Genomic DNA, 27,513 nt, shown 5'->3' on the forward strand with positions numbered 1-27,513 from the left:
ATGGTTTCACCTGGCTAAGAGAAGCAGCTGTCTGAGTCTCAGAATCTCTTCTATCTTACATAGGTAAGACCCTCAGCTTGTACCTCAAGCATTTTGAAACATTATGTTCAAAAGCTGTGATATTTCACCAAAGTCTGTGCCCACAAAAGGATCTGTAGACACATTAAAGCTCTGTCTCACGTTTTGGTGCCTAATTCCCAGAATTCCTGAACTAAGGCTGGACACCTAACTCTACTGTCCTATATGGAGAGTATAGAGGCCAGCACAGTAGCCAACAGCACACACAGCCAACAGGAAAGACGAAGGAAAGAATCAAGAAAAAAGAAATTTTTCTATGACAGTGGGAAACACATCTGAAACTCTCCCCAGCATGTATGTTCATAAATCTGGACAGTGTGAGCAATTCTCTTGTTCTTTTTTACTTTAAGGTGGGGAAAGAGGTGGGAGCTAGAACAGGAACCCAAGTCCCTTCCTTCCTTTCCCAACCTCCAAATTTTAGTGCTGTATGCATTGGTTTCAGTGTTGCATTCCCTCACATAAATTGGGGTTTTGGGGTTTTTTTGGTGTTTTTTTTGTATTCTCCAGAGGTAATTTGACAAAGGGCCCTACTCCCAATTCTGTAGAAAAATTAGACTTTCTTGGGTTTTAATTTCATTTTATAATTCTTTCATATTTGAAAGTAAGTCAGGGTTACTTAAAAATCCAGAACTCAGATATACCATTGCTATGTGTGAGAAATAACAATGAAAAAAAAAAAAAAGGTAGGGGGAAGGAATGAGGAATAGAAGGGATATAAGAACATGTTGGGAGAAAAAATAGAGACATGAAGCAATGGAGAAGGATAAAGATGAAAGTATGAAGGAAGAGAATGGAAAAGAAAATTATGTTAGACAGAAAAGCTCATTTTGAGGAAGTTACAGCTAAAGTATCAGAAATGCCTATTCTTTGACTTCAGTTTAGAACTGAAAATATATAATACCTTCTTTCATTTATTTATTTTAAATGTTCAACCCCCTATTTTTATATTTTATATTAGCATTTCTTCACAAGGAGTAATTGCAGAGAGAAAACTAAAGATTTCCTCTGAGCAAAACATGATTGTGTTACAGGTAAGTTATAGTCTTACCTCTGTTCTGTTTTACCACAAATAAACAGTCATTTATCTTGCCAATGATATGCATGATAACTCTTGGTATGAGTTTATAAAATCACCTTGATCTCAAGCATACCTGCCAGGAAAGGTTAGTGATATAACTGACATTTTAAAACATTCTCTCCTATGTGGTATTAAGTACAAGAAAACTAAACAGGGAAAAGAGGCTATTGTGATGTAGGTTTTGTGACAAAACACCTTAATAAATCCCATAAGATTTATGACTGTGAAGAAGTGTCATGGTTTAACCCCAGCCAGCAACTAAGCACTACACAGCTGCTCACTCACACCCCTCCAGTGGGATGGGGGAGAGAATCAGAAGAGTAAAAGAGAAAACTCATGGGTTGAGATAAAGACAGTTTAATAAGTAAAGCAAAAGCCATGCATGCAAGCAAAGCAAAACAAGGAATTCATTCACTACTTCCCATGGGCAGGCAGGTGTTCAGCCATCTCCAGGAAAGCAGGGCTCCATCACGCATAATGGTTACTTGGGAAGACAAATGCCATCACTCCAAACGTCCCCCCTTCCTTCTTCTTCCCCCAGCCTTATATGCTGAGCATGACGTCATATGGTATGGAATGTCCCCCTGGTGAGTTGGGGTCAGCTGTCCCAGCTGTGCCCCCTCCCAGCTTCTTGTGCACCCCCAGCCTACTCACTGGTGGGGTGGGGTGAGGAGCAGAAAAGGCCTTGACTCTGTGTAAGCACTGCTCAGCAATAATGAAAACATTCCTGTGTTATCAACACTATTTTCAGCACAAATCCAAAACCTAGCCCCATACCAGCTACTATGAAGAAAATTAACTCTATCCCAGGCAAAACCAGCAGAAGGAGATATGACTCTGTGCTGCTTCTTTATCTATATTCCATTATACCAATGGGTGGAACATGCATGTTATTCCAGCTGGTCCCTAATTCATTCAATGCAGTGGTGGCTCTAAAAGTGATGGAGATGGTGATGTGCTGGCATAGTGTGCTTCCCATCCTGGTGTGTCATGGCACCGTGTTCGGTGCAGCACATGTGCCATCCATGCTTAGCCTGGTGGGGAAGGGGGACTCCCATGGTCAGTGGGTTATAGATGACTGGTGGGAACGGACCCCACTGCCTCCATGGCAAGTGCCACCCCTATACGAATGTACAACAAAACCAGATACAGGCTCTATTATGTATGATAAAATACATTAGGCCTAGTTCAGATTGTATTTGAGGAAGGGACTTTAAAAATTGCTCTGAGAGAAAATAAAACCCTATGGAACTATGAAATCCTTTCTCTTTTACAAATAACTAAAAGGGATATAATTTTTCCATCTCTTAACTCTTTATGGAGAATTTCAGTCTAACTGATTGAAAATTATATTCCATGTATATAAACATTATCAATGACTATAAATGTTTGATACCACCTTTTAGCAATCCTCTTTCCACAGAAAACTCCAGGAATCAAAGGAAAAAGGACAAGTATGTTTCTTCTGTGCATCAGTCTTCAGAAGGTTAAAAAAGCATTTTTGAAGCCATTGTCAGACTCATATTTAGTTAGTAATTTCAGCTCTGCAGATTATACCTAAAGAATCTGATTTGTGTAGAAAAGACAAATATGATTAACTTATGATGAAAAGGCACTATTTGTCTATTTCAAATTTTATATGGTTTATCTATTTTGTATTTCTCATTTTAGACTAAAAAACATTGACCATAAACAGATTTTCCTTTGATTTTTTCATGTGAAATCCTTTCCTCAGTTTTGTATACATCAGACTCTCATAATAATATCTTTTTCCAGTTTCATACATTTTGCAGCCAACGCTTTCAGCAAAGAAACATTTCACATCACTTTATCCTTAAATATATATCAGGGACAATTCTAGCTGCAGTAAATGAGCTGCTGCTACAAAATGAATGTCCATATTAATGATTTCAGTGCTAACATTGGGATCATTTGCACTCACAGTGTATGAGATCATAATTATTAACATTCTCCCCATTCTCTGACCTCAGATAATACTCTTTCTTCTCTGAAAGAATTCAGAGGAGGAATTAAAAATATCTCATAAATTCATGAGGTACCAAAGGTGTTTGCTCATTTGAAACTATGATTTCTTCCTTTTTTTTTTTTTTTTTGTTTCCCTATAATCTATCACTATCTGATTGCTCAATAGTTTTACAACTTTTGGAATGCAATTGAACATTTGAAGTTTTTGCAATGAGTTTGAGAAAGTGTTAAGAAATTCTGGATTAATTTCTGTTTCCTATGAATTCCAGTAGAAATTATTTCCCTATAGATTACAGAAATTTCCAGAAATTTTCAAAATCTTCTTTGTAACTGTTGAGTGCTTTAAAAAGTGATTCATTTTTTCACATGCTCAAGAAACAAAAATCTTGAAACGTTATATACTGATTTCTTGTTGATAATTTTCATTAACTTTTTTTCACTGAATGCTGTATTTGGATATCTTGCAAATACTCCCTCACTCTGCAATTATATGAGTTGTATTGCTAGTTCTTGCTTTCCTTCAACAGACAAGGCAAACAATATTTTTCAGCCATCTGCCTCCTCTAATTCATATAAACTATTTACCGATTTGAAGCATTAGTATATAGAATGCATTCATTCATATTTATACTATGAATCTGACAACAGTGCACACTCTAATACAAGTTGCAAATGTCTGCATTTTTCACATAACATTTCCCACATTTTCAGGCAACTGAGCTTATACAATAACAACAATATCAAGATTTCTTAAAAGAGATAATAAAGTTTTTGGAATTTCTTTTAAATAAATACAGCTCAATGTTTGTTTGTTTGTTTTTTTTTTTTTTCATGGACCCACTGATTACAGTAATCTACTTACCTTTTAGAATTATTATACCTTTTTGTGACTGTAAAGAGAAATACTTCTTTTGGAATTCCTTGGTTTTTTTCTCATTTGTGATAACTGATTTCCCTCTGTGTCTTGAAAGAACCTCTTAAAGTTTGAACAATGTGAAGCAAATCCTCTTGTACAAGAGGGATCTCATAGATAGGGACTCAACAGGGATCTCATAGATAATCAGTTTTACAAAGATGAGACTTATCAGAGTGAGAGGGTGAAAAAGAAGCTAAGTTATACACAGTTCATCACTGTTCTTTTGCCATAAGTATCATTAATGATTTATATTTGCTCCTGACTGGAAAATCGTATCTAGGACAATTAATTGTTGACACTTTGAAGCTTTAAAAGTTCTGTCCATCTATTTTAATATTAACACATTATACAAAATAAGTGGTAATAAAATTCCAATTTATGTCCACTGTTAACTTCCAAATTATCCATTAAATATAAGCAAAGATTCATAAATAGAAATACTGATTTCGATTTCTTATTGTTTTTGCACTTTCATAGTAAAATTCTTTTTCATGGAAGGAACACCTTTTATGTTCTATAAAACAGACAAGAACCATACTCACCAATGCTTTAAAATATACACAATTAATTATAATATAATGAAACCTATAAATACATATTTTTGGTAGGTTGTTCTGTACAGCTGGCATGACAGTATGTGGTGAAAAGTGCTGTCACACAGACAAGAATTCAGACACTCTAGAGATTATCTGAGTTGTCTTTGCAGTCCTTTCAGATGGGTGATCTAATTGTTGCTCCCTACCATGATGTCCTGGTTTCAGCTGAGATAATTTTCTTTATAGTGGCTGGTATGGGGCTATGTTTTGGATTTGTGCTGAAAATAGTGTTGATAATACAGGAATGTTTTAGTTGTTGCTGCACTAGTCAAGGACTTTTCAGCTTCCCATGCTCTGCCAGGTGCACAAGAAGTTGGGAGGGGACGCAGCCAGCACAGCTGATCCCAACTGACCAAAGGGCTATTCCATACCATATGACATCATGCTCAGTATATAAAGCTGGGGAAGAAGAGGGAAGGGGGGGACATTTGGAGTGATGGTGTTTGTCTTCCCAAGTAACCATTACGCATGATGGAGCCCTGCTTTCCTGGAGACGGCTGAACACCTGCCTGCCCATGGGAAGTAGTGAATGAATTCTTTGTTTTGCTTTGCTTGCGTGCGCAGCTTTTGCTTTCCCTATTAAACTGTCTTTATCTCAACCCATGAGTTTTCTCACTTTTACTCTTCTGATTTTCTCCCCCATCCCACCACGGGGGAGTAAGCGAGCAGCTGTGTGGGGCTTAGTTGCCGACTGGGGCTAAACCACGACACATGACTCACATGACTCAACGTTTCCAGAAGAGTTCACATCAGGTTACATTGGTACAGCTTTGAATTTTGTCTCCAATTGTCACACGTTGCGTGTTCCTGTGAAGTGGCATAAGGTTTATTGTTGCTCTTAGAGCAGTGAATGTCAAAGTCATCTTCACACTCATTAAAGTCATGATGTGACATCCCATGCACATCAACACAAAAACACTACAGTTTTTAACTGTAATAGCACTGAGAAGTCATTCTGCAAAACAGTCTCAACATTTGTAGTATGTGCCCACGTTCACAGAAAATTATGGAGACATTGATTTATGGTAATATAGTGACCATTCTAATGAGAATAAACAGAAATTCTCTCCAATATGTTAATTGCACGTGCTAATTGGATGTGCTAATATTTAAACTTTTCCAAAGTCTTACAGTTAAGTTCTATACAATTTTAGAACAATTTGCTAGAAATAAAACTGATTTTTATAAGTTTTTCATCACAGCTAGTCACTGAAGAACGTACAATAAGACCATAATCCTTTTTTGGCAATATTGGCTTCCTGCTATGGCATAACACATGTGCTCATACAGCTTTTTTCCTGCTATCATAGCTGTTTCAACAGATACTAAATACCATTTTAGATAGTATCACAGTTGGAATAGGAGTGGACACTACCTTATTATTAACCTATTACTACATAGGAAGCATAATTTCCTTTTTTCCCTTGAAATATTAACTTTGAGGCAGAAGTCTGTCATTGTAGTACAGAGTATACAACAGAATTATAGTGTTAAAAGACACCTTCAGAATGCATTTAATCCTTTTCCTACTACAGTTAGCTATAATTACTGCTGCAGAATAATTCTGATAATGCACCAATGATAATTCCTATAACTACCAGATATTGGTAGCAAACAGTTACCAGAGCATTGCATTTGACCATATAAGTGTCTGTATGCTTATGTGCCTTCCAGTAGATCATTGTTTTCATAGAAGTAACTATTAATGAAATATTTATTTCTGACAATGCTGTTCTAATAAATGTTAGCTGTATTATCAGGAACCCACAGGTTGACGGCTGTTAAGGAAAAAAAGGAATTTATCAGGGCTTCCCAAAAGTACAAGCACAAAATGGTGGCAAAGGTGGCAAAGGTACAAGGCAATGGATGAAGCCAGAGGCCCCAGGCCCTCTCACCCATGGTCAGTTGCTGGTCATTAAAGAAAAACAACCTTGGGAGTTGGGTATAATTTACTTTAACGATAAAAAAGAGAATAAGGAAAATATATGCAACATGAGTAAACCACACCATACATAGTCTATTTGGATTTAAAATGGAGTGGTGAACCCATGAAGAAGGAGGTTAAGGTATAATGCACATTACAAAACATAAAAAAATGACCCTAATAAGAATCTAGAGCGAGGAGTAAGAAACCATCAACATCAACATTAAATTTCTTTGGCAAATAACTTGGGATGCTAATGACTCGCTCTAACCACCTATCTAACCACCTTCATCCATCTTTGAACCCAGAACAATATAGGAAAGGTGAGCATAACACCAGAGAAAAGAGAAAACTGTACATCAATTTTAACTGTATCGTTATTGGGAATGAGCTGTAATAATTGGATAATTTGGACTATAACATTGTAACAGGACTAATAATAATTCTTTGATTGGATTTTTAAGACTTTAATTACCCTAGCCATAAATCTTTGGCTTTGCACATAAGGTGTGCTTCTTCAGCCTACATAAAGTGCACAGGGTGTTTTTTTCTGATAATCTACCCTAGACGACTGGCTGTTAAACCTCCATTTGGTGCTATGTCATTCCTAGTATTTCTGTCATTCCCTTCTTGAAGACATATGGGGGAAAAGAAGCCACAAGTCTCTAGATTATCCACTGGTTCATTTCCCTAACATTTTCTACTTGTTTGGTCCCCGTCCCCCCCTCCCCGTGCCCCAGCCTATTGTCCTTTTCAGTGTTGTTACAGAGAAAAGGTTACATCTTTGAAGCAGCAAAATACTCTTTTTCTCTTAATCTTGAAGACTATTGTGGTATGCCCTAACAAAGAATTTAATCTGCTTTGCTTCAATGGCAACACAGTATTTCTTCTCAAGTCCACAGTGGAAAGGAAAACAGTTATTCTTTCTTGAAATTATGTTTCATGTATTTGAAAACTAGCAAAGAGTCCCACTAGTTTGTGGTTTTTTGACAGTATTTAAAGTGACTCTGGTCAGTCTTTCCTCAAAAATCAAAATTTCTAGAACTGTGATCATGTGCATTGCTCTCCTCTGGACTTTTAAAAATTGGTTTACATCTTAGAAATGCACAAACTGTAACAGATGTCACCAAAATGTGACACAGTATCTCAGTGGAAGTTTTATCACTGCTGAAGATTATCTTTAGGTTGCACTCTTATACATCCCACAATGACATTTGCATTCTCTGCAGCAGCATAACATTGCTGATTCAAGTGTCTTCTCATATATAGCACCCACCACAAGCTTTTTCTTCGGTCTCTCTTGTTCTTCCTGCATTGTTGCAGATAATTGTTCTTGTACCTTGTAGCTAGAATTATAACTCAAACTTTAACTTATTTGTTGTCCTTTCTGGCTGGGAATTATTTGAAGCTCCTTATAACATTACATATTTAATGAATAGTAATGAATCCAAAAGTCATTCCAGTGTTGCCTTCTTACATCTTCCCATTAACGGTGAATATGATCTCCAAATTAGTTTTCTACTAATTTTACATCAGTTTTGTGTAAAAAATGTGCAGATACTTTCATGAATCACCTTGCCTGTAAAACTGCAGTATGAGACATACAAATAAACAAAAAATGTGTCTTAGTTCTAAACTGACACAAAGAAAGGCAAATTATCATGTTCACTTATTTCAGCTTCAATAACAACATTACTGTAGGTCGTAATATCCAATGTTTAGAATAAAGTCAAAGTTCACAATCTGACAAAATCCAGGAGCTTTCTAGAGAGAACATGAAGAGGTACATTAACAAATCTAGTGAAGTCATCAGTATGCACTGACTTAGTAAGAAGTCTTTTAAAATCATTAATCAGTGATCTATAATTCGTATCTTAGTTGATATCTACACCCACATTGCATGGAAGGAATGCATAAGTATAAATCTCTGCTTATAGAAAGATGGCAAGTATTTTCTCACACCAGCTGCTTAAATGTAATACTGCAATTTGGTAAAGAGTATATGAAATATAATGTTAGAGGTGTTTTCTTATATTTCTTATATTCCTTGAGTCAGCTGTTTGAACTGAATCTTATTACTTCATTCTCTACTACTGCTAGAGGTAGTAATGACCATGATGTGAGATAATTTGAGGCTCTGGGCACAATATTGATAAGACTACTTTGAGGTCTTCTCAAATTTTGGAATTCAAGACATACAAGAGGTGGAATTGCTACAACTACTGCATTTCAGAGAAGGACAAAAAATGATTTAAGATCTGGAGAAATGTAAGATATGCTAAACAAGACTTGGTATGAGAGTAAAAGACTTAATTCAATTGTCTAAACACAGGCATGTCTGTGATGCTCCAAAGTAGCTAAGATAGCACAAGTGGCTGGCAGACATAGTAACAGATCTACAGAAGATCTGCAGCTATACACAGGCTGACCAAGTTACCTAAGAGTGTTACAAGTGAGATTAAGAGTCTATGCATAGGCAAGAAGATCCAGAACCTTGATCTTTCTTGACTATAATTGGAATTTAAACACAACAAACATGTAGACATCTATATTTGTGTTTTACTCTGTGATCTGAATCCCTCCCATATTGGACCTGGGAGCTCCATTGACTCATAAATGACAAGCTTGAGAGGAGACCCAGCTGGTATATTTAGAGCTTTTGTGGATTTCTACCCTGTTCTGCAGCAGGTGAAAGGGTTTATCTGTTCTGCCTCGGATCATCTGACATACTAACCTGCTTTTTGTGATTGATGATATTTTCTCCTCCAGTATGTTATGTTACCTATTTTTCTTTGCTTCTGACTTCATTTATGTATGCCACTAAGTAAAAACCTTTGTTTTGCCCAGTATTTGGATTTGATAGAGTGTATGTAGACCTCATGATCCCTGTGAAGCACAAGATTAATTTAGAACATCACTTACTACTTTCTGGTACTACTTTCTTTCTTACTACATTCATTGAAATTTGCCATGTTTTCAGTGGCCCCAACCCCAAATTGAACTGAGTACACTTGGTATTTCAGGAAATTTGTGGTTCAGTCACTGACCACAGTATCTTGCTGTAGGAGAATTTGGAAGACACTTCTCTATCAAAACCATACTATACACCTTAACACACCTCATGCTGCTGAATAGAGGCACACTGTTAGTCTTGTGGTACTCACAAGAAATCTAGGAGCACTATGAGGCTGGTTTGTATACTGGTATCAACCCTTACAAGGAATTAAATGTCTACTGCATTCAATTTACTCAGATACAGTATGGTCAGTGAAAAGACATGCCAGTCTTGCCTTATAAGGAATCATACTATAATCAAATGAAAATTAAAAAAAAATTTTAAAAAAGCTCTTTCTGCCTTCTCTCAAACATCATCTTAATTGTCTCTAGACAACTATTTCAACAGGCTTACTTGGTTGAATTAAAATTTCTGTATCTCTTTACTGAAACTAGAGATTTTTCATTTGCTTTACACCAGCTGCATGATGTTGACTATCACAGCCAGAGGCCAACTAAAATATCTAAGAATGATTGTGTACTTTATATGATATGGAAGTTTTTTGAAAATAATCTAGGCTTTTAATAAAAAAATTATCACAGAACCACGGAATGGTTGAGGTTGGAAAGGACCACTGACGGTCATGTGGTCCAAGGCCCCTGCTCAAGCAGGGCCACCTAGAGCCAGTTGCCCAGGACAGTCTTCAGACAACTCTTAAATAAGTCCAAGAAATAAGATGTTCAAAACAGGCCAGTGCTTGGTCACCCTCACAGGAAAAAAGTGGTTCCTGATGTTCAGGCAGAACCTCTAGTATTTCCGTTTGTGCCCATTGCCTCTGGTCCTGTCACTGGACACCACTGAAAAGAGCCTGGCTCCATCTTTCTGCAGACCTTCCCTTTATATGTTTGAACGGATTAAAGAGATCCCCCCCTGGATTCTCTTCTCCAGGCTGAGCAGTCCCAGCTCTCTCCGGCTTTCCTCATAGCAGAGATGCTCCAGTGTCTTCATCATCTTTGTGGCCCTTTGCTGGACTCTCTCCAGTATGTCCATGTCTGTCTTGTACTGAGGAGTCCAGAACTGGATCCAACACTCCAGATGCTGCCTCACCAGTCCTGAATAAGGGGGAAGGATCACCTCTTCCAACCTACTGGGAATGCTTTGCCTAATGCAGCCTAGGATACCATTAGCTTTCTTGGTCTTTCTAACTACTAGACTTCCATTATTATGAAAACGAACACTGACTCCACAGCAACAACTTATTAATTTGTATTCTCTCAAAATATCTGATATTGTCAACAACTGCCTTGTCAGCTCAGCTTTAAAAATAAATCTGCACTGATATGAAACACAGAACCTAAAGGAAATGAAAGCCCACCAAAAAAAAAACCCTCCTAAGAGTAGCCTAAGCTGTCAAACAGTATGATTTGTATAAAAGCTGCAAGAGGTTATAAGCTAGAGATATCAGATCAGCAGAACAAACCTTCATAGGCTTACTTGGGAAAACTTAAATACCCAATGACATTTGTCTAATACACTTCAGTTAAAAAGCAAGTCTGAAAGCTTTAAATACTTATAAAATTAAATTTGAAGGTGTGGTTGTCTTATCAGAGAACTAGTTAAGGAGGATGCTTGATATTCCAGAAGAAAGGCTGCACTTTGTGCTATTGCTGCAGTGCTGCATGTTACCTCACTGTGGGAGTGGCAGGTGTGCTGTTCTATCCAGGCCCCTTCCCTTTGGGATGTAAACACCTCTGAAAACGCTTTAGCTGATGAGAGGAGTATTTGATATGCAGACTTTTCTTATCTTCTGTCCCCCCCAAAACATTAAAGTGATATGAGAATAAAAAAAAAAATGTCTGCTCACCTATTTGCTTGTGATTACTGAAAGGTAAAATATAGGAGCTTACACTTGGAACAAAGATTGTGAGGAGCTTCAAAGTGACTTTTTAAGATCTGATCTATGCTTTTCTTTCAAAAAAACTAGCTGGTGGAAGGAACATGAATTTTATTTTCATTAACTAGCACTTCATGGTAATATAATTAAGCTGGTTTAGCTGTAATTTCTAATTAGCATATGCCTTTTATTAGCCCAGACTAGATAAGAGAAGAATCAGAAGTCTGCCTGGTTAGTTCATCTACTATGGAGAAAGAAGGGACATCTTATTGGTGACAGAGGAATGCATGGGTTATCTAGACTGTCAGGAAGGATCAATGGTTTAAAACCCTGGGATGATAAAACTGGAATTTCCTTTCCTGGAAAAAGAAAATAAATTTTTCTTCCTGGACTACGGATTAAATTTATCAGTACTTTCTACTTTCATTCCAGAACAGTTGCTCAGCAAGACAGTTTAAAAGGCAAAATCCCTGTCTCAATGATAACAATAGGCAAAAAAGACATACAAATTAAAAACCTAGCAGGTGAGATCCATTCCACATATTTTACACAATGCTTGGATTGAATTTTATGTTTTCAGCACTGGGAAGAAACTAATTTCTCCCAAAGTAAATGCCTAAGTTTCACTAAAACCAACAGAAAACCTCCAGGTGAGAAGCCAGTCTAGTTAACTGAGTTGCTTTTTTCTATGAATGGTACAGCACGTGTTCAGGAGGTTTTAGGCATCCATTGGGACTCATGGTCTATTACACCTAGCCTTCTTTTGAAGGTAGAGAACTAATGAATTACAAGCAGAGGCTCCACCCTGCCTTTTTTTTTTTTTTTTTTTGCTTAAGTATCTAATATTTTGAGCATTCACCCAGGTTTTGCCACAGCCTGATGAAATTTGAAGCACCACAAAATAGAAAAGCATGGGACGTGCAGCAGCACAGGACATTTTACCATGCCTTTTGGAACTGAGACATTCTGGAGTGAAGAATGGAAAGGTCATGGGACCAGAAAGATCTTTAGTCTGACCTATCTGTGACTGACAAAACCAGAGTCACAGTTTGCTCCTTGAAACATCTGTATGCTTTGCACTAGGTCATAAATGGCTATTGGTAAAAAAGAGGAATATCTACCTGAATACAAATTCTCCCAAGAGACACTTATTGATGTGAAAAACTATAGACATAACCACTTTATGAAGTAAAAAAATACAGTGATGCTTAAATACCTTCTCACAATAACAATTGCATAGGAATGGTAGCTTAACAATGGTGTTTAAATTCTTAATAATGTTTAGTATTAGGTAGGAAGGCAATGCATGTCTATTTTAACATTCAAACTTTACATATTTTTAAATAAATATATACTAAATGAATCTAAAGAAATTCTCAGATTAGAAGAAAAGAAATTCTTAATATAAACAATGAACTCAAAATTTATTCATTGTTTTAATGTAGTATAATAATGCTATATATTCTCCAGCTAAAGCACACTGGATGTGTTGAAGGTACTAAAGGCCCTAAAAGTAGGTTTAAAGTCATCTAATTTCATGTCAAATAGACACTTTTAAGGCACCATCCATGGTGTGTGATGTCACGGCTAGGAGGAGATGTATCACACCACCTAAAGGTGCCTAATATTTTCTGATAATTATAACGGATTCGACTATAACTAATTTTAAAGTGAACATTTACAAGATTTGTGGTTCTAATATCTTCATTTCCCTCCTATTACCTCTCTGTATCCCTGTTCTAATACTTTTCTCCCTATCCTTCATTCATCCTTTATAGGGGTTTGCCGACAGTCTGCAGAAATTTATGCGTTTGAATCGTTGTTTTTTTTTTTTTTTCTAAATGTGTATTCATTAGAGAGAATTGCCACAATTAAATTTTGGGTGCTCAGGATTCCATTGCATCTTCAAATTTGCTTTAGTTTTACAGTTACAACTTTTTTAACTTACCAGGACGAGTTCAAATTCCATGGTCTGCCTCCAGTTATCTGTCGGATAGTTACGCATATCATTTTGTTGGAAGCTATCTCGGTTAAGTTTCCTTTTTTTTGGCCCAAAAGGGTTAAAAATGGTATAACATGGCAGTTGCACTTTTAATCGTAATTAGATGCACATTCTTTCCTGCAACATCTGAAAGAGAAGCAATGAAAGCAGTCATGCTTATCCAAACGAAGACGAATTTTGCATACATGACTAGATACATTATATCTTGGGTCATGACACTTATCAGTCAACAATAAACTTAATGCATCAGCTGAAGAGTTCAAATCTTTTTTCTGTCCAGTTAAAAATGTCCAGTGAAAACCTATGACCAAAGTAAATATATTTATAAAACCCCTTCTGAAGGTGTTTGATTAATTGTCTTGTTCAACGTTTCAGTATTAACTTCAGGGACCTTGGTGGTCAGATCTTAGAATATCTGCATTTCTGAAATGAAAACAGTATTTAAATGTCTTACTTTGTAAAAAAAAAAAAAAAATTCTCTGTGCAGACCTTTCTTTGGATTTGGATCATATCTCAAGGGAAAAAAAAATCTGCAGAAACAAAGAGCTCTGAAAACCTCCTAACCTAGTTTTTCTTGACTCAAACATAAATTTACAGGAACATGTATGTTAAGAAACACAATGACAACAAGACCCTTTATAAGTAAACAATCTTCACTATCATATTCTTTTCCTCTTGGAAAAGATCGATAGACCTAGTATAAGACAATTAATAGACACTTTGTTAGTCCAAATATAAGACAACGAATAGCTAGTTTGTTCTCTGAATGACTGGCAGGTGTTAGAGTACAGAGTTGTGAGAGTGCAGTAGAAATAAAATTTAAAAGACCAATAATTCTGATATTGAGTGGTGCACGTTTTTCATAGGTAATATTTATATTTAGAGGACCTTACCTTGCTTTTAAGACTGCTATGTAATACAGTGTCAAAACATTACCAATTTTAAGGTGTAATAGACATGGTATATGAAAGGCATCGCTGTGGAGTACTTCTTCCATAACCTTAAGGTCTATGACTCTCTTGTATAACACAGTGGTTTAATGCGATCCATTTCTGAGAATTACATGTTGCCTCATGCTCATCTCATTGTTATTGTTCAAATGCTTATTAATAATTCCTGTTATTCTTCTTGTCACATATCTTCTAATAACGAAAGCTGTCTGTTTATAATTGCGTGCAGTCTTTTTCCCTATTTTTCTACAGATAGCTATTATGTCTGCCTTTCTCCAATCTTAGGCACTTAATTCATTGGCTACTTAAGTCAGATAGATTAGACAAAGCAATATTGCATTTAGATATTTGCTAAAAAAATGGATTTTTTTCTCATGATCAGATCACTACATTTGTCTTCTTACTGGCTCTTGGATTTTTTGCTAACGTATGTAACATGTCGATACTGTTTTCATGACTAAAGTAAGTCCACTTACTCTTTAAAGATCTTGCTATAGTACAACAGTGATAATACTGACCTTAATTTCTTTTAGCCATACTTTCAGGTTACTAACATATATCTGTTTCTGGGATATTTGTGTTCCTGTCTTATCACTGATTTTTCTAAAACCTCTGCTGTACATTCACCAGTCTTACTTTCATTCTGTTCTTAATAAGAACATTTCATTCCTATTCTTATTTCATTGTCTGAACTTGATAACATAATTACTGCTGAGCTTTTCCCAGTTTAATATCTGTGATCATTAAGGCAAAAAGAAAATGTGCATTAATACTTATTCCTTTTTAAAATGTTCCCTTTCCTGTAAAGCACACTGCTTCTCTTAGTAGAGTTAATTGCCTGCATGTCTGAACCACACAGTACTTATTTTCCTATTTTCAGAGATTTGAGGGGAGGTGTATTGTTTTCCTTTCCTAATAGTGAACATGCTATTTTTTATTCAACATTTTTTAAAATAAGAAAGTAATTTTAATTAAGAAAAATATTATTGCAGTGCAGTCAATATAATTTTTATTGTTTGTTTTTGCCTACCAACATTTTACTGGGGAAGGCAGCTATATTTCATGCACAAAAATATAACTTTGTTCTTACTGTTCCTTTCCTCATCTCTCCATAGCTGTCAGTACTCTCACTCTGGAGAGTGTTATTTCCATGGGACTTAAAGATCTCTTCCATTTCATACTATAGTTAGGGAATATGAATCAGGAAATCACATCCAAGCAGTTGCTACAGAGAAAGAATAAAAAAACCAAGGAGTTGAGACTTGTGGATCAAAATTGCTAGAAATTAAGAACAAACCAGTGTTTCCTTCACAGGTCTGCCTATCTATTCTGATCAAAATGGATGAATAGAAAGTAGAAAGTGATCTCATCTCCTTGGTCACTGAATGATGTTTGATGCTAAAACAACGAGTTTACAACCCAACAGTAAAACCCAAAGAGTAGCTATATGGAGGAGCACGTGCTAAGGATATTTGATAGTCTCAGGTGACGGTGAACAATTCATTAGTTGTAGAGCCCTGTACCCTTTCTGTCCCAGCTGTCCACAGCTGACACGGACTGGAAATACAAAAAGTAGCTAACATGGTAAGAGAAGGGAAAAAGTAAATTTGATACAAATAAAAGTCTTAGAAAAATAAATGTTACCAATCCTGCATTTGAGTATAGTTTTCATACAGATTTACGACTTGGTAAAAAAAAAAATCAATGTCAAATGGCACCCAAAGTAAAAGAAAATCTGTGTGAGCTTATCCAAGAAAATTGCAGTAGATAGAAAACTGATGAAGTGACATTTAGACATAGGTTGAAAGAAAAGTTTCCAAGATCAAAAAATTTTCATTATCGTTTGAGGATTATATACAAAATATTTGATCTACTTGTCATGCATGGTATTGACATCCTATCTTTTCACTCACAGCATAGGGTATGTCTAGTTACTTTCAACATCATGTTATTTAGAAACTTTGTATGAGTTTTATTTCATTTAAAAAGTAACAATGTGAAACCTATTTATGATAAAATAGCCTAAAATAACTCTCTGTGTGAAAGTCTGTACTAAAAAAAATCCAACAAAGTCTGTCAGTATTACCACATGATCCTCCAAAAGGAAATAAAATTAACCTACAGATTAAAAAACCAAAAAGAAGATACCTCAGGATCGTTCTTAGCTTTTGCAAAATAATCTACTGCCAGCACAAGTACACCTTACTGCATGTAACTGCTAAAATTCATAGCAAGACACTTGTTAAGCAATATTAATGAACTATACATGACCTTTGCCAACAATTAATCTTTAAAAGCAGCAAACTAACTTACAGCAGCCTGGGTGACGTATACTGAGTGAGTATTACTGTGGATGACATTGGCTATCAGTGTGTACAAATATAACATATTGAGTGGGAAGATTTCCCAAGCAAATAGTGTCCTTGTTTCACTGTGTTAAACAGTGGCTGTCAACTCTTAACATCCTTCTTTACTAGTATTTCCTTGTTTCACAACAGGAAAATATTCTGTATATACCTAACTGATACAAACACCAATTTATTAATTTCTGATGTTAAATCCTTAGTAGCTATAGAGACATAGTGTCAACCAAAGATAGGACAATAAGATGAAGAGTAAGAAGATGAAGATGAAGAGTAAAAATCTATTGTTTCTGTCCATTTCTTTCAGTAGAGAGCAAAAGAGATAATAGTAACATAAGAATTAGCCAACAGATATGTAGATCAAGTCAATAAGACAATTCAAAGACAACATTACTTTATTTCATTGTTACTGAAAATATAAAAATATTATAAAATTAAAATAAATGTGAATCAGTTGTTACCATAGATTTCTGACACCAGTATGAATTTTCAAAACCTATCTCTCTTTACAAGCTTTGCTAGTACCTGTAGGGTGGAACTGAAAGCCAGAGAAGCCAAGGAATAAGTTGCTAGTGAAGTTTAACTCAGCTAGAGAAATGCAGAACACAAGTGAATGCTACTAATCCACAAAGGTAAAAAATACCATTCGGTTTCAGATTAGCCAAAGTATACGGTTCAAAGTATATCCAAGATGCATTTAATGATAAATGAAAAAACCATACATGAATTTGTACTGTGCCTTAATTTCTAGAAGGACAAGAAAGGCTCCACTACCAATATCTTCCCTCTTTTCCAGAATCAAGGTTTGAAACCTCTACACTGAGTCCTGACTGAAATCCCTCTAGGCCTTTCTTATTTTGACACATACAAAAAGGCTCATATCTATTTTTTCTCATTTCTCCAATTGAATTTTTTTGCAGTTGCATCTAAAATGCTTTATTCTGAAAGATGATGTCGAGTCAGAAAATTTTCTGTATGAATTCTTCCACTAGTCTTTCAAAAAAAGTGCAAATATTAGATCTTTTGTATGCACATTGTATGCATGTGTTACTTACATGTTCAAATACGTGGACAAATAGGCGTGTTGTTTATATGCCATGATCTGAAGAAAAGTCAAGAAAAAGTAAATAAGAGTAATGTAATACGTGTATGAAGTTTCATTGCAGCCAAGATTATAAAAAAAGATATCCTTCTATGAGCTCATCAGAAAGGCTAAGGGGTAAGATATATTTCTTTCCAGAATCCATCTGTGAATTGTTTTTGAAAATGAAGCTATTAAACAGTTTATTAAGAATGTTGCTAGCAAGAGCCTTCTTGCTAAAGTCAAGGAACTTGTATGAAATGAAATGGAGTTCAACATTCTTGGCTGGAAACCAGTGGCTGCACACTTTTTAAACAGCTGAAAGACTTTAGTACAAATCTACTTTAAAACTATTGCATAGGTAGCAACTTCACATAAGTTATAAATATAACCAGTCAGTGTAACACTGAGTGGAACAATTCAAACCAACAGAGAATAGAGTACAAGCCACTCTAATAATATTAATTTTAGGTAGATCATAGTATTCCTTGTAAAAAGAGAGCATATCTGAAATATATGAACTTATGACATTCTTATACTATAATGAAAATAAGAATATGCACTATTCCATACATATGTATTCAATTAATATAAGTTCTAATATATAGACTATATACAATATTCTGTATAACATAAAAGGACTTTCTGATAATGTAAAAAAATGCAAGTACCAGCACTACAGCAACTGGAGGCTTACTTTTGTAGTGAGGGGAGAAGTTCTCTATATTCTTATTTTACTACATCCCTAATTCTGTGAGCTCTTATAAAATAATATATAACAAAAATGAAAGTTACATCACGTCTAAAATAGTGGATGTCACTATATAGTCATGTCCTCTGCAAGCAGATATGATTGGAATTCACTTAATACTCTAACAATCTCATATTGGGTATTTGGGGTCCTCACTAAAGGCTCCGCTATAAACTTGTCCTTGTTTAAATTTCTAAGGGGGCCATAAATAGTGGGTTTTGGTTCTGTTTTCTCTTGTTGCTTTGGGAGGTGTGTGTGCAGAGCTTTCATTCTTAAATATTTATGATTATGATGCTGTTATTGAGGACAAAATTCACAATGTTGACTGGAACGACAATTTTACATATATTTTATGTGAGACAATGTATTCAGTATCAGATAAAGCAGGAAGCAAGCCAGTCACATATTGGCAAATCAAAAGATTGTTTTAAAAAGACAAATCAATAAATTTATCCAAGGAGGAAAGTCCCTAATAGTTTTCCTTTTTTTAAATCTGATTTTTTCTTCAACAAACAAATGAAGGGAAAACCAAATTACACCTGGCACAGGAGAAAGCTCATGAAGGTCTGTATCCAGTGAGAGGGACCCCATGCTGGAGCAGGGGAACAGCATGAGGAAGAAAGAGCAGCAGAGGCAAAGCATTATGAACTGACTGCAACCCCCATTCCCCATCCCCCTGAGCCACTCAGCAAGGGGGAGGAGGTAGAATAATCAAGAATGAAGGAGTGAAATTGAATCTGGGGAGAAGTGGGGAGTAGGGGGAAGGTACTTTTAGTTTTGTCTTTGTTTCTTGTTATCCTACTCTGTTATTAATTGGAAATAAAAGAAATTAATCTTCCCCAAGTTGAGTCTGTTTTGCTCATGACAGTAATTGATGAGTGATCTCCCTGTTTTTGTCCCAAGCCACGAGACTTTCCATCGTATTTTCCCCCTCCATCATGTGAGGAGGGAGAGTGAGACAGTGGCTGGGTTGGGGTCTGTCAGCCAGCCAAGGTTAACCCACCCTTGGTCCCTCCAGCAGCCAATTCTCAGACCTGCTGATCTCTCTGGTACCCAGCCCAGGCTTATGGCCTCCCCAGTACTTGGCACACAAAGCTCTTACTCTGCTCACTGGTGAGCCTGACTTGCTCGCAGTGATTGCCCGTGCTGACCTACACAACAACACAGCATGCACGCTCTACTGAGTATATAAGTAGACACTTAAAACTACTCCATTTTCAGTAGATTTCTGCAAGGACTTCAGTTATCTAAGGGAATTCAGGCATCAAATTCAATTATATGAGATATTTTTCAGCTGACACAAATAACATTCTTAGTAGTATGCATTTAGTGTATTTTTAATCGATATTTGTCCTTTTTATTTCTATCAGCTAGTTTTTCATGACTCCCTTTAGGCAGAATTATAATCCTCTTCTCTCTCTAAAAAGTAAACTTGCTAATAAATTTGGAGAGGTGTACAAAATGTTACACTCTAACTCCCTGATGGTTAGTGAAAGAATAAAAATGTGGGTTTTTTTCTTCTCTATTATCTATAATATACTTATATGTCATAGAAAGTTATATTCGTTTAATATGCTAGTTGCAGTTATATTATTTTAATAAATGTATTTTCATCAGCAGAGTAACATGGAACAAGAAATAGCTTGTTATAAAATGCATAAATATGGTTGTTAAAATGTGAACTTCCTAACAAAAAGCATCACAACTTTTCTTTTCCCTAAAGCATTCCACTCTTTTAGAACTTCTCTCTTAAAAAAACATAAACATTTCTGACCTGGATTTATAAGAAGTCAGAGAATGGTGATTACAAGTCACAGTTACATAACCTTCTATCCAGAAATCTTAAAGTATTCAACAACCTTACAAACCAATTTACCAGTTCTTAAATAATCACTAGTGTTTGCCTCCTAAAAAGTGTACAATGGGCTTTTATATATTTTCCATAACTTCCATATCAAATGCAATCAGTTTAAAAGTGAAAAGATTAAAGTTCTTGATAGCCATATTCGATTATTCTGAATTATCCACAGGGATTCTTGAAGTTAACTCTTAAAAAAGAAAAAAAGCTTCATGTTATCCACACTGTAGTAACAAGGAAATACTTGAATAAGAACTGAAAACTGATATATGTGATATATGGTACAAATACTTTACAAATCAGTATTATCTATAATTCATATAGTTATCTGAAGCTCAGCTTCTTTGAGAATCTCATGTTGGTTTGTGCACATAAAACCTGAAGCTGGACTGACTGGCTTGCATTGGGGTGCAATAAATTTGACAAAGGACTCAATGACTAGGATTTGTTTAATAATCTTATCATAATATGTAGCCTTGAAGCAAATCCAAAGTATTGATCTCACAGTTGAAAATACAAAGAAATAAAACAAAATAAACAGCTTCCTTTTTTCATTAACATAAGCAAATACAATAGAATAAGACTGTGAAATTCAACCTTGCATAAAGAATATGCAAAAAAAGATGGACGTTGCTTAACCACATTTCAAATCTTATTTAAGCCTAGGTCTATGAGGTTTTCTCCAGATTCTCTAAACAGTGTTGATTTCATCTATGAGCAAGATCATAAAATAAATTAATGAAAAAATTAATGAGTGTTTCATTATTTCAGTCTAAGTCAAATATTTGGAACCATTTTGATTCTCTTAAAGAGTTCTTCCTTTGGGACTAACCATCATAATAATCAGTTACCTTCAGGTTAATGGTGAAACTGATGTCAGAGGCATTGACACTTAAGAACAAATCTAGAAACAAAGAAAACCTGGCAGAGAAAATTTTCAGTAGAACATTTAGCAAATTTGCACATGCCTTTAAACGCCTGTGGTCAGTCTATGCACAGCTGTGTTTTCATCTTGGCTAGTACTGGCATGACTAGAACTACCAAAAAAGGAAGCGGGTTTGACTGTACATGGACTTTCAAACCTGTACATCAAGCTTATAAAAGGCCCTTCCCAAAGATTATGCTGTCAGATGTCAGAGGTGCCTTTTTAATGCCTTTTTCCTTGCATCTCTTACACTTTTAAAAATTTTTTTTGCTTTACAGTACAAGTGTATGAATGAAAGTCAAGATAAGCAATTTATCCCTATCACATTAGCTTTAGTCTCCATAATATTGTTCACATCGATGGTGTCTTTTGCTATCTTTATATGCCTTTTAAAAACTATTACCCTGATTCTGTATTGCATGGCATTTTGAGTAGCCATTTCTACCTGTGCAATGTGAATGCAAACTGAACGTAATTTTGTTATGTTCTGATTAAAGCATTGTTTTGTTTAGGAGTAAGTCCCTAGAGAAGGGACAGGACTGTGAATTATCATGACAATCATCTTTATGAGAAGGGTAGAAAAGGTGAATGAGCTTGTAATGGGATTATCATCACGTCCTGTATGTTATAAATTTTTCTCAAAGTTTCAGTTTCAAATTGTTTTAGCCACCTGATTTCCATTAAAGTCAGTTGGAGTCATGTGGTTTAAATACCACATGGCACTATGCAAGACAGAGGAAATAATGATGGACCGTATAATTGCATAAGACTAAACTCATATTGCTTCCAGTAGATGTCCCAGCTGTGTTATCTGTACAGATTTCTGTGTATTTAAAATCTGATTGCTCCCTGGTATGAAACAAATTAAAAATAGCAAGTTTTGGAAACACTTTTATAGCAAGCGTGGACACTTTTTTTGATGCTGGAAGGCTAGTAGTTACAGAAGAAGTCTAATAAAACTACAATAAACAGGTACACTAGAATGTCTGGTTTTCTAATTAAGTGATAATGGTACTATTGTGCTATTTTATGAGGTTATAATCCTGTTCCCAAACTATGAGGCTGAAGGATGAACATTTTATTCCAAGACTGGAACTACATTATTGCCTCATAAAACAGTGCAGCAGCATATTATGGGTATGATGTGACTAGGATTAGTGCTACTGTAGCTTTTTGTACTTTTTAACTGTTTAGACAGTCTAGTGAAAATCTGATTAGAGTTATATGTCATTTATGAATACATAGGGTGAAATGATAATGAGTTTGGAACTGGATAAGTAGGTAAAACCACAAAAGACTGCATGAAACTGAGTTCTGCCAATTACTATTTTGCAAATCTATTCACGTTGCTTTGAAAAGAAAGTAAAAATCCTGTGAGTAATAATGCTGTTTTTCTGATGGCATACAACTGTCAGACTATTGACTTACACTATGCCTTTAGTCACTCAGTGAAGTAAAATGCATAATGCAGAAAATGCTTCCTTAGTGTTGATCTGCATTTATTTATATTTTGCATTACTCATGTGAATAGTCATAATGAAGTCAATGCAGCTACTCAGATACGCAAATTTACCCACATATATTAGAAGATTCAGGGTCAGAATCATAATTCCTTGTTGATCTTACTTTCAGCATTTTGATATAAGAAAATAAGAATAACCCCTTCTCCTTACCAATGTATAGCAAACAGAATATATCTGGAAGGCAGCCACTGGCTGCAGATTATCCACTAAGTGGGGGAGAGTTACCTAGCTAATGGTCAACGGACAAAGCATGTCACATATGCAGAATTATGCAATACACATTGCTTGTCAGCTGTAGGCAGGCTACACTTCATTCTTAGTCCAAGCCTTTTCTGTTTCCTTATTTAGAATGTGACAAAACTCTGTCATTCCTCTCTATGCAAGAAAGCTTCTTTCTTATATCCCACGTCTGCTAGCACCTTCATTGTTACCTATTTTGATCAGATTTCTTCAGTTGTCCAGTGGAACGTCTTTGGCAATTAAATGACCCAGAAATTTCCAGTTTCTTCTCTAGCTACTTTTCAAAAAGCGGTGAATACCTAACTGGTTGAAGAAGAATGGTAAAAATCTATTCCCAGTTCCAGTGAAATGTAGATAGTAATTCAATGGAGCACAAAAATGAGTAGTAGAATCCAGTAAAGGAAGCTGGAAATGAAACTAGGGAGACACATGCTCTCTTTTCTGTTTGATTGTGGCTTTGTCCAGTTATGACCCAGTTCAACTAATCAATCAACCAACCAAATGACCTTACGTTTTTGAATGTTTCATTCCTGGGATCCCAACTACCCCTGAAGTATAACTCTCATCCTTTCAGAAGACTGTACATGATGATGAATTAAATAAATTTGGTGGATTTTTTAAACTGATTTAAATGTTTGCGCACAGAGTAGAAGTACTATTCAAAAATTAATAACTTTAATCAGTTTTGTTTACTATTTTAGATGTTAGAATTACCAATAATTCCTACAGTTTTTCCTACAGTAATTCCTACCAGTAGTTCCGACCGTTTAACTCAAGAGCACATTGGCTGCCCATTGCAGTGTTGCATTCCTCTTTTTAACCAAATTTCCAACACCAATCTTAATGTTAAAACAATTTATTTGTTTTTCTTTCAAATTCCAGATAATTCCAAAACACAGAAACTTCCAGGGAAAGGGAAAAATGAGGAAGAGAAAGGAAAAAGAATTAAAATATATATATTTCAAAATGGCTAGAAATCCTATGAATTAAAATATTCTCTATCTATTTAATTTATCAAGATTATATTGTACAATTTAAAATTTTAAAAATGCTTGAAAGATGAGGAAATGACACCTTTATAATCATCACATGAAGTGCAGAGCAGGACTTCTTATCGCTACAGAAAAAAAGTGGAATGGAAGCTTGGCTACTGTGCTCATCTGCTGGTAAAAGCATCTTGTTCAAGATCTCATTTTCTCATGGATGTGCTTAGCTATATATTATTCAATTATCAGAGTATATGCAAAACCATACCATCAATGAATGTCTCTCCTTTTTGCAGAGTCTACCTCAATACTTCCCTTTTCTACTTCAAAGATTTCTTTAGTGCAAAATGAATTATTACGATTTAATACACCAATCAATTTAGAATTTGAAAATTTGATGCTTGTTAATGTTCAAAATCAGTACATGCTAATGTACTTTGCATCATATAAGTAGTAATGCCATTTTGACTTCGGCAAAATGGCCAAAGTAAAAACAGTTACTTAGAACAAATGGCTTTGAAGAATGTATAATTTTTTTTAATATTTCCAATGTTCAAATGATGTAGATTCAAAAGATTATAGTCTTTTACAGGATAGGACTTGAGAAATTCTTTCATTATCATAAGCATGGATATTAACTGTCAGTTCCTCATTTACCAGAAGGAAAACACAGTAAGTTTCTGAACTTAAATATGTATTTTGTGCATTATGGCATCTGTCCAGTTCTAGAAAGATTTCACTACAAAAATATTTCAGTATAAAAAGTATTGAAGGACAAGCTGCATTTTAGGACTTTTTTCAATATTCAGACCAACTGGAGAAAAATTAGACAACCAGTTGGTTCGACCAACTAACATATCCTTGTCGTATGTCTGCCACAGAAATGTCTGAGAACAATGACAAATCTGTGAATCTCCCGAATTTATTTATTTATTTTTAGTTGTGTATGACCTGCACTGCATTTTCTAACTGCTATTTAACTTTTTTCAGTCTTTTTCCTATGACCAGCTTACTCAAACTGCACATAGGGTATAAAATTTGCTCAGAAGTGGAGCTAAGCTACTGCTATGGAAACCTATTTTTTTCTTCAGCAAACACAAAATGCTGCAGTTTTTCATGCAAGTTACTGCTGACACAATAGACGCTGTCTTTTTCCACCTTCAACTAGATACAACAAGCTGACAGGGTCATATTTCAGTATTTGTGAAGGCCATAGCAGTGTTTTGCCTTTTACATCACTGTGTAACTATTAAATAATTAATCCTATATGATCCCTGTGAGGTTGATAAGTATTATCCTTCTCTTATAGATGAGGCAGTAAACACCAAAGACTAAATTCTATTGACGTCAGCAGAGGTTTATTAAGGATTTTGTAGAAGATCACAAAGTTAAAGAGTCTCTAGCTCCTAATTCTGTGGCCAGTCCAATGGTCTAAACTAATAATAAACACATTTTAGTGCTTCTCTTACAGAACCACAGATCATCCCCAAATATACTGGATACAAAAGGGTAAAATTTATCCACTGCATCTGATGTTCTCCAGGAGGCTATAACGACATGAACTGCAGAACAGTTTCCTCTCTTACAGTTATATTTTCCAGTTCCTTCCTTTTGCCATTGAGAGAAAAAGCAACACAGCCTCAAGTCCATTTACTATTTAGGAAAAGTGAGAAGCTATTTTAATCTCTTTCTGATTAATCCTTTCTAGGATTTACCATTCAATTACTTTTATGCTATGCAGCATTTGCCTACGGTAAGATGTAATACATGCAGTATGGCACAGAGTAAATGTAGGAAAACGATAGAATTCTTAGTATTTTAGCATGTTATTAAAAAATCAGCACTGCAAGCTGAATGCCAGCGGCTAAACATACCATAAAAGCCAATAAGACAATGATATGTAGGCACGGGCTGATGAAGATCTGTAGAAATCTGATTCAACATGTAACAATTTTAAGGGGTCATCATTCTAATAGAACACTGATCAAAAAGAAGGTGAATTATCCTCTTCTCTACCATGAACTTCCAGAATATTTCTATTCACTTGCTACCTCTAGCAAATTAAACAAAGAAGAGCACTAAGGTCAGATGACACAAAGTGCTTTCATGTAAATTCTTAGCCTCCTAAATAAAAGGGCCACATAGAAACTGCTTACTGGGAATTGTCCCTGGCCTAGAATTGTTTGGGAGATTTCTAATTGGCAGAGATCAAGAGAATGCCAAAGTCAGTTCTGAATACTTTTAGAATAATCAATTGACAGGCAGCACCCAGCAATGTTCCCAACAACTTTAATCTACCAGCATAAACACAGCCAAAGAAACCAGTGACAGATGTCACCATACTGTCAGATAAGATTCTGTTCTTATTTTGCCTGCCTACCTAATCTTAACTGCATGAGTAAATGCAAGATGAGATAGGAAGATCTCTGGTTAAAAGACGTTACAGCAGGTGGTGAGTGGATCTGCATCTCTGAATGTGCGTTGTGCATCAAGTTAACCAAAATGTCTTACTAACATAAAACCAAACATTGACAATTAGTCAGGTGATTACTCAGTTTTTGGGTGCCATTTTCTTACAATTATTGACCATTATTGTTGATATCTTAAGTTTTTAGCATAAGGGTGTGTGTTTCATCCCACCTGACTCCAGATGTCTCCAGCCTAAATATTCATAGTAGACTCCCTATAAAAAAAGGAAAGGGGGAAGGGGAAAAAAAAAAAAGGAATTTCTAGACCATAAGTCATTTTGTCCACAAGGGACTGCTAAAATCAAGCAAAATCAGCCATACCTGGAAGTGCCTGTTTGTCCCCAAGGGCTATGGAGAAGGTCTTTATACAGGATAATTACACAGTTGTAGGTATCTAAAGGAAACTGAAATTAATTTCACATAGGGAGTCTAGGCTAGTAGACGTGATTAGCAGAGTACTTTGGATAGTAGAAGGCACTGCTCTGACAGTGAAATGAGCTAAGGGCTTCCCTCCCCCCTTGAAGTTAATTCGGAAAAGGTAATTGGCTCATGCTTTCAAGACTTGTAACTGGACCCGTTTTAAAGAAAACATTGTAGCAAGATATTTGCAGAGTTAAGACAATTTATTTGTCCAGTTTATAAAGCTACTAAAAGTAGACATGCCTTTCAGCAGAGTGCTTTCATCAGGCTTTTCTGCTTTACTCATGTATAACAGTTGATCTAACAAATGATATTACCTTTCCTTGGTTTCTCATTTACATAAACACTTGTACTATGGAATCTGTCTTGCCTGAATATTTTCCCATAACCAGATTTTATATGTCTTCAGAATTATTTCTGAGATTTTTGTAACTTAGAGATTTTTATTTATTTTCAACAAAGGTGTGTATATTCTGTAG

Source organism: Mycteria americana, chromosome 3 (assembly GCF_035582795.1).
Source record: "Mycteria americana isolate JAX WOST 10 ecotype Jacksonville Zoo and Gardens chromosome 3, USCA_MyAme_1.0, whole genome shotgun sequence".
In the NCBI taxonomy this organism is placed as follows: Eukaryota; Metazoa; Chordata; class Aves; order Ciconiiformes; family Ciconiidae; genus Mycteria; species Mycteria americana.